Raw genomic sequence first — 10,140 nt, 5'->3', positions numbered from 1 at the left:
GACCGGACCACCGACCGGACCGGCCGGTCCACAGCCCGGTCGACCGGATTCCAGACCGGACCAGTCCGAGTCTGTCTCGACCAGATCTATTCTGGGTCGGTTTTACTTGTATTTTTTTGACCAGAACTCGTCCCGGACGCCTATATAAGTGCCTTGGACGACCCCCTAGCTGCTTTAGACCACGTTTAAGATAAACCCTAGTTCTTAGTTGTTTGCTCTGCAAAACTATTGAATTCCCTACACCATATTGCTTGGATATTGTGTAGATCCTGTTTAAGTCTTGTGTGATCTGCTGTTCCATTGGGAATTAGATGATTGCAACTTACCGCTTCGTGGTCGGTGGCTATGTGCGCAAGTGTGTGGAGTTGCGAATATCTTGCAGGGTTGAGAGCTGTTGCATCTGGCGACAGGGACCAATCGAGAGATCTCGTTGCGTCATACAAGTTATCATCCACTACATCGTCGTGTTTCTCCGCTGCCATCACCCCGTGATCATCATCACCACCGTTGCTTACTGAGAATATCGGGCCACCCCTTATCATCGGGCTTTACGCCTACCCTTCTTACTCTTTTTCTTACTCTTTGGTGAATACATGTCTGCCTCCCGGTATAGAGGTGAATTTTAGGGTGCCTTCTCCCACATCTATGATTGCTGCCAATAGTTTCAGCAGGGATCTTCCAAGTGTGATTTGTCCTGTTCCTACACATTCAATAACAAGATAATCAATGGATACCGTTCTTCCAAGAATGGTTGTGTGTACACACTCGGCTATTCCCTTAGGAATTATAACAGAGTTATAAATAAGAGTTACTCCTTCTCCCCCTTCAACGAGTCCCCAAAGTGTCAAAGATTCATAAATACTCTTAGGCATAAGGCAAAATTCAGACATAATATCACAATGGGCATGAAAAGTTTCACCACCAATAATAACTTTAATAGTAGGGTCCCACATTGAAGGTTCAGAGTTCACTAAAACTTGATCAAGACGGTTACGAACATAACTATACTTTTCTTTCAAGCAAGATGCACTTGTCTCAAGAGTGTTTAATCTATTATAAATGCTAATAAGAGCTGAATCAAAGTTATTAGCTGAACTATGTGATGCAACCAATTTTTTTATGGCATTAAAAGCTTGATCCCCATTGCAATGAAGGAAATCTCCTCCCACTACAGCATCTAAGGCATATCTATAGCGAATCATAAGCCCAAAATAAAAGTTACTAAGGAGCAAACTTAGAGTCATTTGAGGTTCAGCTTTACGATAAGAATCAAAAATTTTAGACCAAGCATCGTTAAAACTCTCCTCATCCCCTTGTTTGAAAGTAAAAACTAATTCCTCAGGTGAGGAAGTAACAGGTACAGACCTAGACATGATAACAAAACAAAGTAAATGCAAGTAACTAATTTTTTTGTGTTTTTAATATGGAGAACGCAAACAAGACAGTAAATAAAGTAAAGCTAGCAACTAATTTTTTTGTGTTTTGTTTTAGTGCAGCAAACAAAATAGTAAATAAAATAAAGCAAGACAAAAACAAAGTAAAGAGATTGGAAGTGGAGACTCCCCTTGCAGCATGTCTTGATCTCTCCGGCAACGGCGCCAGAAAAAGTGCTTGATGCGTGCAGTTAACACACGTCCGTTGGGAACCCCAAGAGGAAGGTGTGATGCGTACAGTAGCAAGTTTTCCCTCAGAAAGAAACCAAGGTTTATCGAACCAGGAGGAGCCAAGAAGCACGTTGAAGGTTGATGGCGGCGAAGTGTAGTGCGGCGCAACACCAGGGATTCCGGCGCCAACGTGGAACCTGCATAACACAATCAAAGTACTTTGCCCCAACGTAATAGTGAGGTTGTCAATCTCACCGGCTTGCTGTAAACAAAGGATTAAACGTATTGTGTGGAAGATGATGATTGTTTGCGAAGAACAGTAAAGAACAATTGCAGTAGATTGTATTTCAGATGTAAAGAATGGACCGGGGTCCACAGTTCACTAGTGGTGTCTCTCCCATAAGATAAATAGCATGTTGGGTGAACAAATTACAGTTGGGCAATTGACAAATAAAGAAGGCATAACAATGCACATACATATATCATGATGAGTACTATGAGATTTAATCAGGGCATTACGACAAAGTACATAGACCGCTATCCAGCATGCATCTATGGCTAAATAGTCCACTTTCAGGTTATCATCCGAACCCCTTCCGGTATTAAGTTGTAAACAACAGACAATTGCATTAAGTATGGTGCGTAATGTAATCAACACAAATATCCTTAGACAAAGCATCGATGTTTTATCCCTAGTAGCAACAGCACATCCACAACCTTAGAACTTTCTGTCACTGTCCCAGATTCAATGGAGGCATGAACCCACTATCGAGCATAAATACTCCCTCTTGGAGTTACAAGTATCAACTTGGCCAGAGCCTCTACTAGCAACGGAGAGCATGCAAGAACATAAACAACATATATGATAGATTGATAATCAACTTGACATAGTATTCAATATTCATCGGATCCCAACAAACACAACATGTAGCATTACAAATAGATGATCTTGATCATGATAGGCAGCTCACAAGATCTAACATGATAGCACAATGAGGAGAAGACGACCATCTAGCTACTGCTATGGACCCATATTCCAGGGGTGAACTATTCACACATCGATCCGGAGGCGATCATGGCGATGAAGAGCCCTCCGGGAGATGATTCCCCTCTCCGGCAGGGTGCCGGAGGCGATCTCCTGAATCCCCCGAGATGGGATTGGCGGCGGCGGCATCTCTGGAAGGTTTTCCGTATCGTGGCTCTCGGTACTGGGGTATTCGCGACGAAGGCTTTAAGTAGGCGGAAGGGCAGGTCAGGGGGCGTCGCGAGGGACCCACACGCTAGGGCCGCGCGGCCCAAGCCCTGGCCGCGCCACCCTAGTGTGGCGTCGCCTCGTGGCCCCACTTCGTATCTCCCTCGGTCTTCTGGAAGCTTCGTGGAAACATAAGCCCCTGGGCGTTGATTTCGTCCAATTCCGAGAATATTTCCTTTGTAGGATTTCTGAAACCAAAAACAGCAGAAACAAAGAATCGGCTCTTCGGCATCTCGTCAATAGGTTAGTGCCGGAAAATGCATAATAATGACATATAATGTGTATAAAACATGTGAGTATCATCATAAAAGTAGCATGGAACATAAGAAATTATAGATACGTTTGAGACGTATCAGGAGGCGGCTAGGGTTTGGGCGCCGGCCTGGGGTGCGGCCAACTGTGGTGCTTGGGGTGGCCGGGCCCCTTCCCTTGCCCCTTATTATATAGGTGGAAGCCCCAAGAGTAGTATCCCAAGTCTTCGAATAAGACCCCAAAAGAAAACCTACCTTTGGTGGGAAACCTACTCAAGGAGGGAGTCCTACTCAAGGTGGGACTCCCACCTTTCCTTGGTGGGGGGGTGGTGATGAGTGAAGTTAACACACGTCCGTTGGGAACCCCAAGAGGAAGGTGTGATGCGTACAGTAGCAAGTTTTCCCTCAGAAAGAAACCAAGGTTTATCGAACCAGTAGGAGCCAAGAAGCACGTTCAAGGTTGATGGCGGCGAAGTGTAGTGCAGCGCAACACCAGGGATACCGGCGCCAACGTGGAACCTGCACAACACAATCAAAGTACTTTGCCCCAACGTAACAGTGAGGTTGTCAATCTCACCGGCTTGCTGTAAACAAGGGATTAACCGTATAGTGTGGATGATGATGTTTGCGAAGAACAGTAAAGGACAATTGCAGTAGATTGTATTTCAGATGTAAAGAATGGACCGGGATCCACAGTTCACTAGTGGTGTCTCTCCCATAAGATAAATAGCATGTTGGGTGAACGACTTACAGTTGGGCAATTGACAAATAAAGAAGGCATAACAATGCACATACATATATCATGATGAGTACTATGAGATTTAATCAGGGCATTACGGCAAAGTACATAGACCGCTATCCAGCATGCATCTATGCCTAAATAGTCCACTTTCAGGTTATCATCCGAACCCCTTCCGGTATTAAGTTGTAAACAACAGACAATTACATTAAGTATGGTGCGTAATGTAATCAACACAAATATCCTTAGACAAAGCATCGATGTTTTATCCCTAGTAGCAACAGCACATCCACAACCTTAGAACTTTCTGTCACTGTCCCAGATTCAATGGAGGCATGAACCCACTATCGAGCATAAATACTCCCTCTTGGAGTTACAAGTATCAACTTGGCCAGAGCCTCTACTAGCAACGGAGAGCATGCAAAAACATAAACAACATATATGATAGATTGATAATTGATAACCCACAAGTATAGGGGATCGCAACAGTCTTCGAGGGAAGTAAAACCCAAATTTATTGATTCGACACAAGGGGAGGTAAAGAATACTTATAAGCCTTAACAACTGAGTTCTCAATTCAGCTGCACCTGGAAAAGTACTAGTAACAGGGGTGATGTGAAAGTAGCAGTGATATGAGAGCAGCAGTAACAGTAACACAGAGGCAATGGCACCAGAAAATAGTTGATACTACTTCCAATGACATGTAGAACGAGTATATGATGATGAGAGATGGACCGGGGTTCCCAGCTATCTACACTAGTGGTAACTCTCCAATAACAAGTGTTGGGTGAACAAATTACAGTTGGGCAGTTAATATGATTGAAATAGCATTAAGAAAGAACATCAAGTCTATTAATCATGTAGGCATGTTTCCATATATAGTCATACGTGCTCGCAATGAGAAACGTGTACAACATCTTTTGTCCTACCAGCCGGTGGCAGCCGGGCCTCTAAGGAATCTACTGCTCTAAATCCTTGATCTCAGTCAAATTTCAGAGCTACATTTCTGAACGATACAAACAGGACAACAAAATCAAGTGAAATTTAGAGAAAGGGGACACTGGTAAAATGGAGTGTTTTGGTGCAGACAACATTGTAAACATAAAGTAATGCTAATTAGATGTAACTTAGTTAATCTGAAAACTAAAAATGTATAACTTTCACCTGTTCATGCCAATTCGAGCGAAAAAACATACCACTTACCCGAGCGAAAAAACATTCCACAATATTGCGGTTACAATGATTCATACTAAGGTAACCCTTGCCAAACCCCAACCAAAGGGGGTTTCATCCACAATAATCATCCCACGATTTGACCGGAAGAACCCTAGCTAAACTCCACGGTTTGGCACAAATCCGAGCGAGAACGGATAGTAAAAAGGCGTGTCGTAACACGGTGTCTCTTCAAACAATGCACGATAGCGCGGGTCCAGCGGCATACACACGCAAACGGCGGCACAAATGGCAAGGACAAAGCCATTGAGGAAGGAAACAAAATTGTGGCGAGATTGGCTCGTGCTTGCCAACAAAAGCAACACGGCGGCAACAAAACAGGTAACAAAATGGGTACTTATTTGTAATTTTACTTGCGTCTTTTTTGTGTCACCTGAATTCCTAAGGCCCTAAATGCAATTTTGTGAGTCAGCGCGGAGCCAATGGGGCTGCCACTAGTACAATTCGCACAGAGTGGAACCGATTTTGCACCAAATTGCAACTATTGGGACTACTTCGTCCCATTTTGAAACAAAAATGCAGTAAAAGACGACTATGTTTATTTAGCTCGTAAGGGAATCTCCAGCGGCGCGACGCAAATGGTCGCTGAGCGACCGTTTTCGTCCGTCGTGACCGGAAATGCGTCTGGGCCCTGCTCCAGCGGGGCGACGCAAAGTGACCGGCCCGTCCGCGGAGACGTAAACCTAGCCCAAATATGCGCCAGGTTTGCGTCTCCGCGGACGCTTGGCGGACGCGCCGAGCGTCCTCCATTTGTTACCCGGTCCCGCAAGTCAGCGAGAGCAAAATCGACCGCTTCGACCTGATTTCTTTTTTCACCCTCGTTGGTGCCCTAGTGCGACGCCCCCGCCCCAATCCCCGCCGTCCGCCGCAGCGCCGCAGTACTCGCCGCCGGCACCGTTGTCGCCGCGCGGGAGAGCTGGATCGTACTCGGGTTGGCTCCGGCGCGAACCTGCCGGCTGTTTTCGGGCGAAACGTTGCCGGTTGCGCCGCCCTTCCGCGCCGCCCACGACCTGTTCGACCTATTGCGCCGGTAGGTTCCTTCTCCTTTTTTCGGCGCGATTTGTGCGCGGCCATTGATCAACAGTTCGTATCGACGCAGATGGACGCGTGGCATATGGTGGAGAAGTTCCGCGCGGAGATCGTTGACTCCTCTTCGGACGACGAGTCCGATCAGTCGGCGCACACATTGGCAACTACTGCGGCCTCCATGATCCACGAGTTCACCTCAAACCCGGGGCCGCAGCACCGGGGCTCTGTGAAGGGGCGCTCGAAAAACCTGCCGCGCAACAGAGTGGCAGGGCAGGCCCGCCTCCACAAGGACTACTTCCACCTCACCAATCCGATCTTTCCGGAAAAATTGTTCCGGCGCCGATACAGGATGTCAAGGGACCTGTTCTTGGTCATTCTACGGGGCGTCAGGAACTACGACCCCTACTTCCAATGCAGGCCCGATGCAACAGGTGCGCTAGGCTTCACCTTCTACCAAAAATGCTCTGCGGCTATTCGCATGCTCTCATATGGAATGGCTGCTGATATATTCGATGAGTATCTTCGAATGGGTGAGAGCACCTGCCTTGAGTCCATGTACAGGTTTTGCCGAGCCGTGATTGCCGTGTTCGGAGAGTATTACTGTAGGGAGCCAACTGTTGAGGATACAAGGCGCCTCCTATCTATCAACGAGTGTAGATGCTTCCCAGGAATGATTGGCAGCATAGATTGCATGCACTGGGAGTGGAAAAACTGTCCATTTGGATGGCAGGGTCAGTACAGCGGGCATGAGGAGGGACGGACTGTCATTCTTGAAGCTGTCATATCTCAAGATTTATGGATTTGGCATTCATTCTTTGGCATGGCCGGTTCCAACAATGATATCAATGTGTTGCACCGATCACCGGTTATCGAAAGGCTCATGCAAGGCAAAGCTCCCCGGGTGAGCTATGAGATCAATGGAAATGCATATGACAAGCCATATTATCTTGCTGATGGCATCTACCCTGACTGGGCCACATTGGTGAAGACTGCCCGTAATACAAACTCCGAGAAGACGAGGAGGTTTGCCAAGATGCAAGAGGCTTGCAGGAAAGATGTGGAGCGTGGATTTGGTGTACTCCAAGCTCGGTGGGCAATTGTCCGTCACCCGGCAAGAACATGGTCGCTGAAGACCATGCATGAGGTGATGACATGCTGCGTGATCATGCACAACATGATCGTTGAGAACGAGCGTCCTGATGGCCGCAATGAGAACCAGTGGGAATTCCAAGGTGAGTTAGTTGCGCCAATTCCTGGAGCTTCTACTTGGGAGGACTATCTACATATGAATGTAGAAGTCACAAACGATACCGTCTCCAAACAGCTGCAGACGGATCTGATTGAGCATCAATGGACCATGGCTGGCCATGAAGATCATGCCTAGAGGACTAGTATCTTATTTTCATGTAGTCTTTTCAAAATTTAAATGTAATAACTATGACTTCGTTGAAATCCTATTTATTGTTTCAAAACTTCATATTTGATGCAAACGCGGAAATGCGTCGCGCCGCTGGAGCCACCCCAGGGTGCAAACGGACGCGCGGACAAAAACGGTATGTCTCGCGTCCGCCGCGCGACGCAAACGGACATTTCGGACGTCCTAATACAATGACCCAATCTCAACTGAAGTGCAACGCAGACAGTGACATGTCAGCGCTTCCAGGGTGCAACCGCGTGTACTCAAGGAAAAGCAACACTTTCTTTGGGGACTGTTGCTTCCACGCGTGCGCGTCGCGGCGCGACCGCACAGATGTGGCCGGCCTGAATGCCTGATAGCAAACCACGAGCGTATTCATTGCAGGAAACGTTTTCGCTTTGCATTCACGAGTTGTACCCAACTGTCCAGCTGAATCTGCGAGAATATTTCCTGCCAGTCGACTAGCACGCAAACAAGTCACCATCGCCAATTCGTTTTTATTCTGCGAGCTATATGCACCATTAGTACCTAAACTTGGCATTCGGGTGCATTTTAGTACCTAAAGTTGCAAAACGTGCGTTAGTGGTACCTAATCTTGGTTTTGGGTTCAGTTAGGCACTAATCGCGTCCAGAACGTGCCACGTAGGATGTTGCATAATTGATTTCTGGTCCTTCCACGAATTCATAGCTTTCCTTCTTAATTAGGGGCAATTTTGGGGGGTTATTTTGCAAAACAGCATGTCCATGATACGGCTGTATTCTTTCCTTTTGTGGCCGGTTCTTCTCAGCGGAAACAGAGGAGCCGAAACCACCTCGAGGATTCCGCGGCGATCGTCCGTGTCGTCGTCTCTGCGGAGGCCCTGCCGGAGATGAGGTTCCGCGAGTTCAAGGAGGACCCGCCGGAGTATGGTATGGCGATTCCCCCGATTTGCTTTGTCCTCCGCTGCTTTGTTGGTTAACCGTACTCTTCATGGCTGCTACTCGTACGTTTGATCGGGGAAGAAATCATGGACCCTAAATGTCTCCTGTAACATGTAGTCATCCTGGTCCGTGCTCTAGTGCACACCGGCCGCGTCCTCCCAAGAGGAGGAGCAGGAGCCCATGTCGGTCAGGTCGCTGATCTCAACCTCAGAGCTGCCGCTTGCCTGGCGCACGCCGGCATCCTCCAAGCGGAGAAGAAGGAGTGGCCGTCCTGGTCGCCCGCCGTTGCGCCTGCTGCCTGCGTCGTCCAAATTTAATTTGCTGTTGCTGTACTGAATAGGACATCAAGTTGCCTGTACATATGTTCATCTATATTTGTAGAACTGCAGTACTGCACATATTGTAAGGGCAAAATATTATGTGTTTGCTCGAATGTTATAGATAAATGAGTGTTCAACAATTGTTTTTCTTCCAGTAAACTTTGTGCAAGTTACTCCTGATGAATTGAACTAAATGGCAGGCCACAAGTGAACTTTGTGCAAATTCTGAACTAAAGTAGAACTGAATGTCAGTCAGTTGTTTAAATGAAAAATGTAACTCAGCAGATCCAAATCGTGCAAATGAGGTATCATTGGAAAGGTATGACCATGTACTACAACTTTTAAGTTGGGCTCCCGACGCCGATCATGATCACGGAGCTGGAGGAGGTGCTCCCGACGCCGATCGTGATCACGGTGCTCGTGGTCGCGCCCACCGGTGATACGGCGCCCGCCCCCCTCGTGGTCAAACGTAGCCCACGCCTGGCGCTGAAGGAGCCCCAGCTCTACGAGTCCATTGAGGCTGGTGCTGTGAAGCTCCGTGGTCTGCATGACGCGCTCGGTGGCTGCACCGCTGCTCTCCAGAAGCAAGTCAAGACGCACTCGGCGCTGTCGGCTCATGCTAAACCCCTCCGCAAGCGTGCTGTTGCCGCCATCGCGGCCTCCATCTGCGCTTCCTCAAGCCCGGTGCAAGCTGGGTCTGATGTGTAGTCGTCCTCCGCTCTCTGTCCGTCTGGGCCGCGGCTGGCTTGGCCCTCGGCGTGGCGTCGTCAGGAAGATGACCATGTCGATGTATCCCCCCACTCCTCCAGCTGTTTCTTTTTTTTTCCACCTTGGTTCTCCTCCCTGTGTAATCCCTGTAACCCGTGTAATCTCCCTGGTGCTGCTCACGTCAATGATTAGTGCCTATCGTGATGTTAGGATCGAAACGTGGAACACGCAAGGCCTCGGTTGTGTAAAAAACGACCCATAGTCCGTGACGCGATCTGCACCTCTGCTCCCCACGTCATCTGTATCCAGGAAACTAAGATGCGAGCGATCGACCGCTTCGTCTTAGCCTCCTTTCTCCCTGCGCTCTCGGTTTACGATACGGTAGATGCGATTGGAGCCTCTGGCGGCATTCTCACCGCCTGGGATCCACAGTTCCTCTCTCTGGACTCATCCCGAAGAGACCGTTTCTCTCTCTCTCTCTCTACTGTTCTTTCATCCTCCCTTACGGCTATCGACTTCGTTGTGACGAATGTTTACGCTCCTGCGGACCACTCCCTGATACGTCCAAAACGTATCTATAATTTTTGATTGTTTCATGTTAATATTATGCCTTTGGCACTTGTTTTTGTATTAAGTTTATGATTTATTTGGACTAACCTATTAATA

General features: G+C 47.8%; 1 long non-coding RNA gene across 1 annotated transcript; it reads left to right on the top strand.

Moving 5' to 3' along the window:
- Positions 1-7,941: 7,941 nt before the first annotated feature.
- Positions 7,942-8,946, top strand: LOC127321879 (uncharacterized). Its single transcript, XR_007864382.1, has 2 exons — positions 7,942-8,434; positions 8,564-8,946. It is a non-coding gene; the product is annotated as an uncharacterized lncRNA (long non-coding RNA).
- The last annotated feature ends 1,194 nt before the right edge of the window (positions 8,947-10,140 follow it).

Source organism: Lolium perenne, chromosome 2 (assembly GCF_019359855.2).
Source record: "Lolium perenne isolate Kyuss_39 chromosome 2, Kyuss_2.0, whole genome shotgun sequence".
Taxonomy (NCBI): domain Eukaryota; kingdom Viridiplantae; phylum Streptophyta; class Magnoliopsida; order Poales; family Poaceae; genus Lolium; species Lolium perenne.
Note: the sequence above shows the minus strand (reverse complement) of the source record. Positions and strands in the feature narration are given on the sequence as shown.